A 14722-nucleotide genomic window follows, 5' to 3' on the forward strand; every position below is an offset into this window, starting at 1 on the left:
CCATTCCAGATCTGCCAGTCAATGAAATATGAACAATGCCTACCCGCCAGTATATTAAAAAGTAAAGACCTTGTGGCGCAACGGTAGCGCGTCTGACTCCAGATCAGAAGGTTGCGTGTTCAAATCACGTCGGGGTCAAGGATTTTGTGCATGCAATCTGCCCTCATCACACAGCGAAGTCAATGACCAATTTGGAATTACTGTACAATTCTCGCTTAATAACAGCCAAACCAAAGCAGCTTTAGAGGATATTTCTCTCTTGCAAAAGCCTCGCAGACAGCAAATCCCTTAGTCAGAGGATGCTGTGTGCATGCCAGACTTATATCGGTCATCCAAACTGGGAGGTTAAACCAGTAGATTCAGATTGAAAGTCTGACACTCTGCCGACTGAGATATCTGAGGCCTGTGAATGTATTTTCAACTGGTGAACATTTACATTTACATTTACATGTCCAGGAAAATCACAGAAAATGCCTGGATAGAAATAATGCCTCTTAAAGGATGGTACATGTCCAAGCAACACCCAAACAGGGACTTGAACACTGGACCCTCAGATTAAAAGTCTGATGCTTTGCAGACTGACCTATCCGGGCTCTAAATTTGCATATTGTCATACAACTAACCTGCTGGGCGGCGGCACAGTCTGATGAGGGGAATTCGTCAGAAGTTACATTTCCCTAGAGAACCAGGCCTCCATTCCAGATCTGCCAGTCAATGAAATATGAACAATGCCTACCCGCCAGTATATTTAAAAAAGTAAGGACCTCGTGGCGCAACGGTAACGCGTTTGACTCCAGATCAGAAGGTTGCGTGTTCAAATCACGTCGGGGTCAAGGTTTTTGTGCATGCAAACTGCCCTCATCACACAGCGAAGTCAATGACCAATTTGGAATTACTGTACAATTCTCGCTTAATAACAGCCAAACCAAAGCAGCTTTAGAGGATAATTCTCTCTTGCAAAAGCCTCGCAGACAGCAAATCCCTTAGTCAGAGGATTCTGTGTGCATGCCAGACTTATATCGGTCATCCAAACTGGGAGGTTAAACCAGTAGATTCAGATTGAAAGTCTGACACTCTGCCGACTGAGATATCTGAGGCCTGTGAATGTATTTTCAACTGGTGAACATTTACATTTACATTTACATGTCCAGGAAAGTCACAGAAAATGCCTGGATAGAAAGAATGCCTCTTAAAGGATGGTACATGTCCAAGCAACACCCAAATAGGGACTTGAACACTGGACCCTCAGATTAAAAGTCTGATGCTTTGCAGACTGACCTATCCGGGCTCTAAATTTGCATATTGTCATACAACTAACCTGCTGGGCGGCGGCACAGTCTGATGAGGGGAATTCGTCAGAAGTTACATTTCCCTACAGAACCAGGCCTCCATTCCAGATCTGCCAGTCAATGAAATATGAACAATGCCTACCCGCCAGTATATTAAAAAGTAAAGACTTCGTGGCGCAACGGTAGCGCGTCTGACTCCAGATCAGAAGGTTGCGTGTTCAAATCATGTCGGGGTCATGGATTTTGTGCATGCAAACTGCCCTCATCACACAGCGAAGTCAATGACCAATTTGGAATTACTGTACAATTCTCGCTTAATAACAGCCAAACCAAAGCAGCTTTAGAGGATAATTCTCTCTTGCAAAAGCCTCGCAGACAGCAAATCCCTTAGTCAGAGGATGCTGTGTGCATGCCAGACTTATATCGGTCATCCAAACTGGGAGGTTAAACCAGTAGATTCAGATTAAAAATCTGACACTCTGCCGACTGAGATATCTGAGGCCTGTGAATGTATTTTCAACTGGTGAACATGTCCAGGAAAGTCACAGAAAATGCCTGGATAGAAAGAATGCCTCTTAAAGGATGGTACATGTCCAAGCAACACCCAAACAGGGACTTGAACACTGGACCCTCAGATTAAAAGTCTGCTGCTTTGCAGACTGACCTATCCGGGCTCAAATTTGCATATTGTCATACAACTAACCTGCTGGGCGGTGGCACAGTCTGATGAGGGGAATTCGTCAGAAGTTACATTTCCCTAGAGAACCAGGCCTCCATTCCAGATCTGCCAGTCAATGAAATATGAACAATGCCTACCCGCCAGTATATTTAAAAAAGTAAAGACCTCGTGGCGCAACGGTAGGGCGTCTGACTCCAGATCAGAAGGTTGCGTGTTCAAATCACGTCGGGGTCCAGGATTTTGTGCATGCAATCTGCCCTCATCACACAGCGAAGTCAATGACCAATTTGGAATTACTGTACAATTCTCGCTTAATAACAGCCAAACCAAAGCAGCTTTAGAGTATAATTCTCTCTTGCAAAAGCCTCGCAGACAGCAAATCCCTTAGTCAGAGGATGCTGTGTGCATGCCAGACTTATATCGGTCATCCAAACTGGGAGGTTAAACCAGTAGATTCAGATTGAAAGTCTGACACTCTGCCGACTGAGATATCTGAGGCATGTGAATGTATTTTCAACTGGTGAACATGTCCAGGAAAGTCACAGAAAATGCCTGGATAGAAAGAATGCCTCTTAAAGGATGGTACATGTCCAAGCAACACCCAAACAGGGACTTGAACACTGGACCCTCAGATTAAAAGTCTGATGCTTTGCAGACTGACCTATCCGGGCGCTAAATTTGCATATTGTCATACAACTAACCTGCTGGGCGGCGGCACAGTCTGATGAGGGGAATTCGTCAGAAGTTACATTTCCCTACAGAACCAGGCCTCCATTCCAGATCTGCCAGTCAATGAAATATGAACAATGCCTACCCGCCAGTATATTAAAAAGTAAAGACCTTGTGGCGCAACGGTAGCGCGTCTGACTCCAGATCAGAAGGTTGCGTGTTCAAATCACGTCGGGGTCAAGGATTTTGTGCATGCAATCTGCCCTCATCACACAGCGAAGTCAATGACCAATTTGGAATTACTGTACAATTCTCGCTTAATAACAGCCAAACCAAAGCAGCTTTAGAGGATATTTCTCTCTTGCAAAAGCCTCGCAGACAGCAAATCCCTTAGTCAGAGGATGCTGTGTGCATGCCAGACTTATATCGGTCATCCAAACTGGGAGGTTAAACCAGTAGATTCAGATTGAAAGTCTGACACTCTGCCGACTGAGATATCTGAGGCCTGTGAATGTATTTTCAACTGGTGAACATTTACATTTACATTTACATGTCCAGGAAAATCACAGAAAATGCCTGGATAGAAATAATGCCTCTTAAAGGATGGTACATGTCCAAGCAACACCCAAACAGGGACTTGAACACTGGACCCTCAGATTAAAAGTCTGATGCTTTGCAGACTGACCTATCCGGGCTCTAAATTTGCATATTGTCATACAACTAACCTGCTGGGCGGCGGCACAGTCTGATGAGGGGAATTCGTCAGAAGTTACATTTCCCTAGAGAACCAGGCCTCCATTCCAGATCTGCCAGTCAATGAAATATGAACAATGCCTACCCGCCAGTATATTTAAAAAAGTAAGGACCTCGTGGCGCAACGGTAACGCGTTTGACTCCAGATCAGAAGGTTGCGTGTTCAAATCACGTCGGGGTCAAGGTTTTTGTGCATGCAAACTGCCCTCATCACACAGCGAAGTCAATGACCAATTTGGAATTACTGTACAATTCTCGCTTAATAACAGCCAAACCAAAGCAGCTTTAGAGGATAATTCTCTCTTGCAAAAGCCTCGCAGACAGCAAATCCCTTAGTCAGAGGATTCTGTGTGCATGCCAGACTTATATCGGTCATCCAAACTGGGAGGTTAAACCAGTAGATTCAGATTGAAAGTCTGACACTCTGCCGACTGAGATATCTGAGGCCTGTGAATGTATTTTCAACTGGTGAACATGTCCAGGAAAGTCACAGAAAATGCCTGGATAGAAAGAATGCCTCTTAAAGGATGGTACATGTCCAAGCAACACCCAAACAGGGACTTGAACACTGGACCCTCAGATTAAAAGTCTGATGCTTTGCAGACTGACCTATCCGGGCTCTAAATTTGCATATTGTCATACAACTAACCTGCTGGGCGGCGGCACAGTCTGATGAAGGGAATTCGTCAGAAGTTACATTTCCATAGAGAACCAGGCCTCCATTTCAGATCTGCCAGTCAATGAAATATGAACAATGCCTACCCGCCAGTATATTAAAAATTAAAGACCTCGTGGCGCAACGGTAGTGCGTCTGACTCCAGATCAGAATGTTGCGTGTTCAAATCACGTCGGGGTCATGGATTTTGTGAATGCAAACTGCCCTCATCACACAGCGAAGTCAATGACCAATTTGGAATTACTGTACAATTCTTGCTTAATAACAGTCAAACCAAAGCAGCTTTAGTGGATAATTCTCTCTTGCAAAAGCCTCGCAGACAGCAAATCCCTTAGTCAGAGGATGCTGTGTGCATGCCAGACTTATATCGGTCATCCAAACTGGGAGGTTAAACCAGTAGATTCAGATTGAAAGTCTGACACTCTGCCGACTGAGATATCTGAGGCCTGTGAATGTATTTTCAACTGGTGAACATGTCCAGGAAAGTCACAGAAAATGCCTGGATAGAAAGAATGCCTCTTAAAGGATGGTACATGTCCAAGCAACACCCAAACAGGGACTTGAACACTGGACCCTCAGATTAAAAGTCTGATGCTTTGCAGACTGACCTATCCGGGCTCTAAATTTGCATATTGTCATACAACTAACCTGCTGGGCGGCGGCACAGTCTGATGAGGGGAATTCGTCAGAAGTTACATTTCCATAGAGAACCAGGCCTCCATTCCAGATCTGCCAGTCAATGAAATATGAACAATGCCTACCCGCCAGTATATTATAATAGTAAAGACCTCGTGGCGCAACGGTAGCGCGTCTGACTCCAGATTAGAAGGTTGTGTATTCAAATCACGTCGGGGTCATGGATTTTGTGCATGCAAACTGCCCTCATCACACAGCGAAGTCAATGACCAATTTGGAATTACTGTACAATTCTCGCTTAATAACAGCCAAACCAAAGCAGCTTTAGAGGATAATTCTCTCTTGCAAAAGCCTCGCAGACAGCAAATCCCTTAGTCAGAGGATGCTGTGTGCATGCCAGACTTATATCGGTCATCCAAACTGGGAGGTTAAACCAGTAGATTCAGATTGAAAGTCTGACACTCTGCCGACTGAGATATCTGAGGCCTGTGAATGTATTTTCAACTGGTGAACATTTACATTTACATTTACATGTCCAGGAAAGTCACAGAAAATGCCTGGATAGAAAGAATGCCTCTTAAAGGATGGTACATGTCCAAGCAACACCCAAATAGGGACTTGAACACTGGACCCTCAGATTAAAAGTCTGATGCTTTGCAGACTGACCTATCCGGGCTCTAAATTTGCATATTGTCATACAACTAACCTGCTGGGCGGCGGCACAGTCTGATGAGGGGAATTCGTCAGAAGTTACATTTCCCTACAGAACCAGGCCTCCATTCCAGATCTGCCAGTCTATGAAATATGAACAATGCCTACCCGCCAGTATATTAAAAAGTAAAGACCTCGTGGCGCAACGGTAGCGCGTCTGACTCCAGATCAGAAGGTTGCGTGTTCAAATCATGTCGGGGTCATGGATTTTGTGCATGCAAACTGCCCTCATCACACAGCGAAGTCAATGACCAATTTGGAATTACTGTACAATTCTCGCTTAATAACAGCCAAACCAAAGCAGCTTTAGAGGATAATTCTCTCTTGCAAAAGCCTCGCAGACAGCAAATCCCTTAGTCAGAGGATGCTGTGTGCATGCCAGACTTATATCGGTCATCCAAACTGGGAGGTTAAACCAGTAGATTCAGATTAAAAATCTGACACTCTGCCGACTGAGATATCTGAGGCCTGTGAATGTATTTTCAACTGGTGAACATGTCCAGGAAAGTCACAGAAAATGCCTGGATAGAAAGAATGCCTCTTAAAGGATGGTACATGTCCAAGCAACACCCAAACAGGGACTTGAACACTGGACCCTCAGATTAAAAGTCTGCTGCTTTGCAGACTGACCTATCCGGGCTCAAATTTGCATATTGTCATACAACTAACCTGCTGGGCGGTGGCACAGTCTGATGAGGGGAATTCGTCAGAAGTTACATTTCCCTAGAGAACCAGGCCTCCATTCCAGATCTGCCAGTCAATGAAATATGAACAATGCCTACCCGCCAGTATATTTAAAAAAGTAAAGACCTCGTGGCGCAACGGTAGGGCGTCTGACTCCAGATCAGAAGGTTGCGTGTTCAAATCACGTCGGGGTCAAGGATTTTGTGCATGCAATCTGCCCTCATCACACAGCGAAGTCAATGACCAATTTGGAATTACTGTACAATTCTCGCTTAATAACAGCCAAACCAAAGCAGCTTTAGAGTATAATTCTCTCTTGCAAAAGCCTCGCAGACAGCAAATCCCTTAGTCAGAGGATGCTGTGTGCATGCCAGACTTATATCGGTCATCCAAACTGGGAGGTTAAACCAGTAGATTCAGATTGAAAGTCTGACACTCTGCCGACTGAGATATCTGAGGCATGTGAATGTATTTTCAACTGGTGAACATGTCCAGGAAAGTCACAGAAAATGCCTGGATAGAAAGAATGCCTCTTAAAGGATGGTACATGTCCAAGCAACACCCAAACAGGGACTTGAACACTGGACCCTCAGATTAAAAGTCTGATGCTTTGCAGACTGACCTATCCGGGCGCTAAATTTGCATATTGTCATACAACTAACCTGCTGGGCGGCGGCACAGTCTGATGAGGGGAATTCGTCAGAAGTTACATTTCCCTACAGAACCAGGCCTCCATTCCAGATCTGCCAGTCAATGAAATATGAACAATGCCTACCCGCCAGTATATTAAAAAGTAAAGACCTTGTGGCGCAACGGTAGCGCGTCTGACTCCAGATCAGAAGGTTGCGTGTTCAAATCACGTCGGGGTCAAGGATTTTGTGCATGCAATCTGCCCTCATCACACAGCGAAGTCAATGACCAATTTGGAATTACTGTACAATTCTCGCTTAATAACAGCCAAACCAAAGCAGCTTTAGAGGATATTTCTCTCTTGCAAAAGCCTCGCAGACAGCAAATCCCTTAGTCAGAGGATGCTGTGTGCATGCCAGATTTATATCGGTCATCCAAACTGGGAGGTTAAACCAGTAGATTCAGATTGAAAGTCTGACACTCTGCCGACTGAGATATCTGAGGCCTGTGAATGTATTTTCAACTGGTGAACATTTACATTTACATTTACATGTCCAGGAAAATCACAGAAAATGCCTGGATAGAAATAATGCCTCTTAAAGGATGGTACATGTCCAAGCAACACCCAAACAGGGACTTGAACACTGGACCCTCAGATTAAAAGTCTGATGCTTTGCAGACTGACCTATCCGGGCTCTAAATTTGCATATTGTCATACAACTAACCTGCTGGGCGGCGGCACAGTCTGATGAGGGGAATTCGTCAGAAGTTACATTTCCCTAGAGAACCAGGCCTCCATTCCAGATCTGCCAGTCAATGAAATATGAACAATGCCTACCCGCCAGTATATTTAAAAAAGTAAGGACCTCGTGGCGCAACGGTAACGCGTTTGACTCCAGGTCAGAAGGTTGCGTGTTCAAATCACGTCGGGGTCAAGGTTTTTGTGCATGCAAACTGCCCTCATCACACAGCGAAGTCAATGACCAATTTGGAATTACTGTACAATTCTCGCTTAATAACAGCCAAACCAAAGCAGCTTTAGAGGATAATTCTCTCTTGCAAAAGCCTCGCAGACAGCAAATCCCTTAGTCAGAGGATTCTGTGTGCATGCCAGACTTATATCGGTCATCCAAACTGGGAGGTTAAACCAGTAGATTCAGATTGAAAGTCTGACACTCTGCCGACTGAGATATCTGAGGCCTGTGAATGTATTTTCAACTGGTGAACATGTCCAGGAAAGTCACAGAAAATGCCTGGATAGAAAGAATGCCTCTTAAAGGATGGTACATGTCCAAGCAACACCCAAACAGGGACTTGAACACTGGACCCTCAGATTAAAAGTCTGATGCTTTGCAGACTGACCTATCCGGGCTCTAAATTTGCATATTGTCATACAACTAACCTGCTGGGCGGCGGCACAGTCTGATGAGGGGAATTCGTCAGAAGTTACATTTCCATAGAGAACCAGGCCTCCATTCCAGATCTGCCAGTCAATGAAATATGAACAATGCCTACCCGCCAGTATATAAAAAAGTAAAGACCTCGTGGCGCAACGGTAGCGCGTCTGACTCCAAATCAGAAGGTTGCGTGTTCAAATCACGTCGGGGTCATGGATTTTGTGCATGCAAACTGCCCTCATCACACAGCGAAGCCAATGACCAATTTGGAATTACTGTACAATTCTCGCTTAATAACAGCCAAACCAAAGCAGCTTTAGAGGATAATTCTCTCTTGCAAAAGCCTCGCAGACAGCAAATCCCTTAGTCAGAGGATGCTGTGTGCATGCCAGACTTATATCGGTCATCCAAACTGGGAGGTTAACCCAGTAGATTCAGATTAAAAGTCTGACACTCTGCCGACTGAGATATCTGAGGCCTGTGAATGTATTTTCAACTGGTGAACATGTCCAGGAAAGTCACAGAAAATGCCTGGATAGAAAGAATGCCTCTTAAAGGATGGTACATGTCCAAGCAACACCCAAACAGGGACTTGAACACTGGACCCTCAGATTAAAAGTCTGATGCTTTGCAGACTGACCTATCCGGGCTCTAAATTTGCATATTGTCATACAACTAACCTGCTGGGCGGCGGCACAGTCTGATGAAGGGAATTCGTCAGAAGTTACATTTCCATAGAGAACCAGGCCTCCATTTCAGATCTGCCAGTCAATGAAATATGAACAATGCCTACCCGCCAGTATATTAAAAATTAAAGACCTCGTGGCGCAACGGTAGTGCGTCTGACTCCAGATCAGAATGTTGCGTGTTCAAATCACGTCGGGGTCATGGATTTTGTGAATGCAAACTGCCCTCATCACACAGCGAAGTCAATGACCAATTTGGAATTACTGTACAATTCTCGCTTAATAACAGTCAAACCAAAGCAGCTTTAGTGGATAATTCTCTCTTGCAAAAGCCTCGCAGACAGCAAATCCCTTAGTCAGAGGATGCTGTGTGCATGCCAGACTTATATCGGTCATCCAAACTGGGAGGTTAAACCAGTAGATTCAGATTGAAAGTCTGACACTCTGCCGACTGAGATATCTGAGGCCTGTGAATGTATTTTCAACTGGTGAACATGTCCAGGAAAGTCACAGAAAATGCCTGGATAGAAAGAATGCCTCTTAAAGGATGGTACATGTCCAAGCAACACCCAAACAGGGACTTGAACACTGGACCCTCAGATTAAAAGTCTGATGCTTTGCAGACTGACCTATCCGGGCTCTAAATTTGCATATTGTCATACAACTAACCTGCTGGGCGGCGGCACAGTCTGATGAGGGGAATTCGTCAGAAGTTACATTTCCATAGAGAACCAGGCCTCCATTCCAGATCTGCCAGTCAATGAAATATGAACAATGCCTACCCGCCAGTATATTAACATAGTAAAGACCTCGTGGCGCAATGGTAGCGCGTCTGACTCCAGATTAGAAGGTTGTGTGTTCAAATCACGTCGGGGTCATGGATTTTGTGCATGCAAACTGCCCTCATCACACAGCGAAGTCAATGACCAATTTGGAATTACTGTACAATTCTCGCTTAATAACAGCCAAACCAAAGCAGCTTTAGAGGATAATTCTCTCTTGCAAAAGCCTCGCAGACAGCAAATCCCTTAGTCAGAGGATGCTGTGTGCATGCCAGACTTATATCGGTCATCCAAACTGGGAGGTTAAACCAGTAGATTCAGATTGAAAGTCTGACACTCTGCCGACTGAGATATCTGAGGCCTGTGAATGTATTTTCAACTGGTGAACATGTCCAGGAAAGTCACAGAAAATGCCTGGATAGAAAGAATGCCTCTTAAAGGATGGTACATGTCCAAGCAACACCCAAACAGGGACTTGAACACTGGACCCTCAGATTAAAAGTCTGATGCTTTGCAGACTGACCTATCCGGGCTCTACATTTGCATATTGTCATACAACTAACCTGCTGGGCGGCGGCACAGTCTGATGAGGGGAATTCGTCAGAAGTTACATTTCCCTACAGAACCAGGCCTCCATTCCAGATCTGCCAGTCAATGAAATATGAACAATGCCTACCCGCCAGTATATAAAAAAGTAAAGACCTCGTGGCGCAACGGAAGCGCGTCTGACTCCAGATCAGAAGGTTGCGTGTTCAAATCACGTCGGTGTCATGGATTTTGTGCATGCAAACTGCCCTCATCACACAGCGAAGCCAATGACCAATTTGGAATTACTGTACAATTCTCGCTTAATAACAGCCAAACCAAAGCAGCTTTGGAGGATAATTCTCTCTTGCAAAAGCCTCGCAGACAGCAAATCCCTTAGTCAGAGGATGCTGTGTGCATGCCAGACTTATATCGGTCATCCAAACTGGGAGGTTAAACCAGTAGATTCAGATTAAAAGTCTGACACTCTGCCGACTGAGATATCTGAGGCCTGTGAATGTATTTTCAACTGGTGAACATGTCCAGGAAAGTCACAGAAAATGCCTGGATAGAAAGAATGCCTCTTAAAGGATGGTACATGTCCAAGCAACACCCAAACAGGGACTTGAACACTGGACCCTCAGATTAAAAGTCTGATGCTTTGCAGACTGACCTATCCGGGCTCTAAATTTGCATATTGTCATAAAACTAACCTGCTGGGCGGCGGCACAGTCTGATTTGGGGAATTCGTCAGAAGTTACATTTCCATAGAGAACCAGGCCTCCATTCCAGATCTGCCAGTCAATGAAATATGAACAATGCCTACCCGCCAGTATATTAAAAAGTAAAGACCTCGTGGCGCAACGGTAGCGCGTCTGACTCCAGATCAGAAGGTTGCGTGTTCAAATCACGTCGGGGTCATGGATTTTGTGAATGCAAACTGCCCTCATCACACAGCGAAGTCAATGACCAATTTGGAATTACTGTACAATTCTCGCTTAATAACAGTCAAACCAAAGCAGCTTTAGTGGATAATTCTCTCTTGCAAAAGCCTCGCAGACAGCAAATCCCTTAGTCAGAGGATGCTGTGTGCATGCCAGACTTATATCGGTCATCCAAACTGGGAGGTTAAACCAGTAGATTCAGATTAAAAGTCTGACACTCTGCCGACTGAGATATCTGAGGCCTGTGAATGTATTTTCAACTGGTGAACATGTCCAGGAAAGTCACAGAAAATGCCTGGATAGAAAGAATGCCTCTTAAAGGATGGTACATGTCCAAGCAACACCCAAACAGGGACTTGAACACTGGACCCTCAGATTAAAAGTCTGATGCTTTGCAGACTGACCTATCCGGGCTCTAAATTTGCATATTGTCATACAACTAACCTGCTGGGCGGCGGCACAGTCTGATGAGGGGAATTCGTCAGAAGTTACATTTCCCTACAGAACCAGGCCTCCATTCCAGATCTGCCAGTCAATGAAATATGAACAATGCCTACCCGCCAGTATATAAAAAAGTAAAGACCTCGTGGCGCAACGGAAGCGCGTCTGACTCCAGATCAGAAGGTTGCGTGTTCAAATCACTTCGGGGTCATGGATTTTGTGCATGCAAACTGCCCTCATCACACAGCGAAGCCAATGACCAATTTGGAATTACTGTACAATTCTCGCTTAATAACAGCCAAACCAAAGCAGCTTTGGAGGATAATTCTCTCTTGCAAAAGCCTCGCAGACAGCAAATCCCTTAGTCAGAGGATGCTGTGTGCATGCCAGACTTATATCGGTCATCCAAACTGGGAGGTTAAACCAGTAGATTCAGATTAAAAGTCTGACACTCTGCCGACTGAGATATCTGAGGCCTGTGAATGTATTTTCAACTGGTGAACATGTCCAGGAAAGTCACAGAAAATGCCTGGATAGAAAGAATGCCTCTTAAAGGATGGTACATGTCCAAGCAACACCCAAACAGGGACTTGAACACTGGACCCTCAGATTAAAAGTCTGATGCTTTGCAGACTGACCTATCCGGGCTCTAAATTTGCATATTGTCATAAAACTAACCTGCTGGGCGGCGGCACAGTCTGATTTGGGGAATTCGTCAGAAGTTACATTTCCATAGAGAACCAGGCCTCCATTCCAGATCTGCCAGTCAATGAAATATGAACAATGCCTACCCGCCAGTATATTAAAAAGTAAAGACCTCGTGGCGCAACGGTAGCGCGTCTGACTCCAGATCAGAAGGTTGCGTGTTCAAATCACGTCGGGGTCATGGATTTTGTGAATGCAAACTGCCCTCATCACACAGCGAAGTCAATGACCAATTTGGAATTACTGTACAATTCTCGCTTAATAACAGTCAAACCAAAGCAGCTTTAGTGGATAATTCTCTCTTGCAAAAGCCTCGCAGACAGCAAATCCCTTAGTCAGAGGATGCTGTGTGCATGCCAGACTTATATCGGTCATCCAAACTGGGAGGTTAAACCAGTAGATTCAGATTAAAAGTCTGACACTCTGCCGACTGAGATATCTGAGGCCTGTGAATGTATTTTCAACTGGTGAACATGTCCAGGAAAGTCACAGAAAATGCCTGGATAGAAAGAATGCCTCTTAAAGGATGGTACATGTCCAAGCAACACCCAAACAGGGACTTGAACACTGGACCCTCAGATTAAAAGTCTGATGCTTTGCAGACTGACCTATCCGGGCTCTAAATTTGCATATTGTCATACAACTAACCTGCTGGGCGGCGGCACAGTCTGATGAGGGGAATTCGTCAGAAGTTACATTTCCCTACAGAACCAGGCCTCCATTCCAGATCTGCCAGTCAATGAAATATGAGCAATGCCTACCCGCCAGTATATTAAAAAGTAAAGACCTCGTGGCGCAACGGTAGCGCGTCTGACTCCAGATCAGAAGGTTGCGTGTTCAAATCACGTCGGGGTCATGGATTTTGTGAATGCAAACTGCCCTCATCACACAGCGAAGTCAATGACCAATTTGGAATTACTGTACAATTCTCGCTTAATAACAGTCAAACCAAAGCAGCTTTAGTGGATAATTCTCTCTTGCAAAAGCCTCGCAGACAGCAAATCCCTTAGTCAGAGGATGCTGTGTGCATGTCAGACTTATATCGGTCATCCAAACTGGGAGGTTAAACCAGTAGATTCAGATTAAAAGTCTGACACTCTGCCGACTGAGATATCTGAGGCCTGTGAATGTATTTTCAACTGGTGAACATGTCCAGGAAAGTCACAGAAAATGCCTGGATAGAAAGAATGCCTCTTAAAGGATGGTACATGTCCAAGCAACACCCAAACAGGGACTTGAACACTGGACCCTCAGATTAAAAGTCTGATGCTTTGCAGACTGACCTATCCGGGCTCTAAATTTGCATATTGTCATACAACTAACCTGCTGGGCGGCGGCACAGTCTGATGAGGGGAATTAGTCAGAAGTTACATTTCCCTAGAGAACCAGGCCTCCATTCCAGATCTGCCAGTCAATGAAATATGAACAATGCCTACCCGCCAGTATATTAACATAGTAAAGACCTCGTGGCGCAACGGTAGCGCGTCTGACTCCAGATCAGAAGGTTACGTGTTCAAATCACGTCGGGGTCAAGGATTTTGTGCATGCAAACTGCCCTCATCACACAGCGAAGCCAATGACCAATTTGGAATTACTGTACAATTCTCGCTTAATAACAGTCAAACCAAAGCAGCTTTAGTGGATAATTCTCTCTTGCAAAAGCCTCGCAGACAGCAAATCCCTTAGTCAGAGGATGCTGTGTGCATGCCAGACTTATATCGGTCATCCAAACTGGGAGGTTAAACCAGTAGATTCAGATTAAAAGTCTGACACTCTGCCGACTGAGATATCTGAGGCCTGTGAATGTATTTTCAACTGGTGAACATGTCCAGGAAAGTCACAGAAAATGCCTGGATAGAAAGAATGCCTCTTAAAGGATGGTACATGTCCAAGCAACACCCAAACAGGGACTTGAACACTGGACCCTCAGATTAAAAGTCTGATGCTTTGCAGACTGACCTATCCGGGCTCTAAATTTGCATATTGTCATACAACTAACCTGCTGGGCAGCGGCACAGTCTGATGAGGGGAATTCGTCAGAAGTTACATTTCCCTACAGAACCAGGCCTCCATTCCAGATCTGCCAGTCAATGAAATATGAACAATGCCTACCCGCCAGTATATAAAAAAGTAAAGACCTCGTGGCGCAACGGTAGCGCGTCTGACTCCAGATCAGAAGGTTGCGTGTTCAAATCACGTCGGGGTCATGGATTTTGTGCATGCAAACTGCCCTCATCACACAGCGAAGCCAATGACCAATTTGGAATTACTGTACAATTCTCGCTTAATAACAGCCAAACCAAAGCAGCTTTAGAGGATAATTCTCTCTTGCAAAAGCCTCGCAGACAGCAAATCCCTTAGTCAGAGGATGCTTTGTGCATGCCAGACTTATATCGGTCATCCAAACTGGGAGGTTAAACCAGTAGATTCAGATTAAAAGTCTGACACTCTGCCGACTGAGATATCTGAGGCCTGTGAATGTATTTTCAACTGGTGAACATGTCCAGGAAAGTCA

Source organism: Coregonus lavaretus, assembly GCF_964263955.1.
Source record: "Coregonus lavaretus genome assembly, chromosome: 12".
NCBI lineage: Eukaryota > Metazoa > Chordata > Actinopteri > Salmoniformes > Salmonidae > Coregonus > Coregonus lavaretus.